This window comes from Narcine bancroftii, chromosome 6 (assembly GCF_036971445.1).
Source record: "Narcine bancroftii isolate sNarBan1 chromosome 6, sNarBan1.hap1, whole genome shotgun sequence".
In the NCBI taxonomy this organism is placed as follows: Eukaryota; Metazoa; Chordata; class Chondrichthyes; order Torpediniformes; family Narcinidae; genus Narcine; species Narcine bancroftii.
Window position 1 is genome coordinate 91,585,092 of NC_091474.1, and position 904 is coordinate 91,585,995.

Genomic DNA, 904 nt, shown 5'->3' on the forward strand with positions numbered 1-904 from the left:
TAAATACCATTTAGCAATGGTTATTTTGATGATTCAAGGGCTGCAAAGAGTAATGGGTCTAATTCTGAATTGTTCAGGTCATGAACGTACCATGAAATTCATTGTTTTGTGGCAGTATCACAGTGCAAACATTTATATAAACCACCATACGAAATAAATAAAAATAGTGCAAGAAAAACATGAGGCAGCATCTCCTGTTCATTCAGAAATAATCCACCGGGATCGTTGTTTGAAGAGGGCGGGCAAAATCATTGCGGACCCCTTCCACCCCCGCACATAGCATCTTTCAGCTGCTCCCGTCGGAAAAGAGATCCAGGAGTATCAGAACCAGCACCACCAGGCTGAGGAACAGCTTCTTCCCACGGGCAGTGAGAATGTTGAACGACCAAAGGAATTGCTCACACTGACCCTCTGAGTCACGAATCCAGTGGTTCTCAACCTTTTTTCTTCCCACTCACATCCCACTTTAAGTAATCCCTGTGCCATTAGTGCTCTGTGATGAGTAAGGGATTGCTTAAGATGGGATGTGGGTGGGAAGGGAAAGTTGAGAATCACTGTTCTAGACCCGATTGTTATTGAAATATTTTCCTTGAGAAAAATGGTCCATTTCCTTTGGAGTTATGAAATTAGGAATGATTATAACAATGGTTTTCAAAGTTTTTCTTTCCACCCATAGACCACCTTAAGCAATCCCTTACTCATCACAGAGCACCGATGGGCACAGGGAATACTTAGAGGTATGTGAGTGGAAAGAAAAAGGTTGAGAACCACTGCTCTACTACTCACTAAACAAGATATATGAATATTTGTCCTGCATGTACATTGTTTATCTGTATTTGTGTTATGTCTGGTTGTGTGTCTGCGTGTATTTTACCAAGGACCAGAAAATGCGGTTTCGTTAGAT